The sequence below is a fragment of the Anneissia japonica genome, unplaced genomic scaffold, assembly GCF_011630105.1.
Source record: "Anneissia japonica isolate Jap-2015-1 unplaced genomic scaffold, ASM1163010v1 scaffold23808_len697_cov256, whole genome shotgun sequence".
Classification (NCBI taxonomy): Eukaryota; Metazoa; Echinodermata; class Crinoidea; order Comatulida; family Comatulidae; genus Anneissia; species Anneissia japonica.
Window position 1 is genome coordinate 1 of NW_022732547.1, and position 697 is coordinate 697.

Below are 697 nucleotides of genomic sequence, written 5' to 3' on the forward strand. Positions count from 1 at the left end.
GAGTTGATGAAAACGGAGCAGATCACAGACTAAGAAGACGTCTACACAGGCGAGTCTACACTGTACGGGGACCAAACCATCTCTGGCACATTGATGGCAATCATAAACTGATAAGGTTTGTTTGACAAAATGTTTATATATTTTTATCATTCTAACAATTCACTATTTAATTAAAACCCATTCAGGAAACCAGAGAAAACTTCAATTATCATGCATGGAATTAAATGATTGATTCATAGATTTTTAAAATATTTTGAGGTTTTTACTTTTTCTGCAGTAGTGGTAGTAACTTTCTTTCATCACCATTAAATTAATATCTAGCCATAGGTCAAAAATTATAAAATTGTTTTGTTTAATAACAAAGTGAACCCTAATAAATTTCATGGTTTTTTATAACATTAATTCTAGGTGGGGATTTATTATTCACGGAGGAGTTGATGGATTAAGTCGTCTTCCAGTCTACATGAAATGTTCTAAAAAACAATAAAGCCATAACTGTTATGGAATCATTCCAGAAAGCTGTAGAGTGTTATGGGATCCCTTTGCGTGTCCGATCCGATGCTGGCGGGGAAAATGTCGAGGTTTGGCATTACATGTTACAAAAAAGAGGTAAACATTATTTTGTAATACTGTACAACAAATTTAAATCAAAAGAACATTTCTACAAATAGTCTGACACAGATGTTATATTATTCAT

The 697-nt window shown here is 32.4% G+C and overlaps 1 long non-coding RNA gene across 1 annotated transcript; it reads left to right on the forward strand.

The window, feature by feature from the left end:
* LOC117115692 lies at window positions 1-475 on the forward strand. The gene is made up of 2 exons (XR_004446594.1): window positions 1-115; window positions 409-475. It is a non-coding gene; the product is annotated as an uncharacterized LOC117115692 (long non-coding RNA).
* Window positions 476-697: the final 222 nt, after the last annotated feature.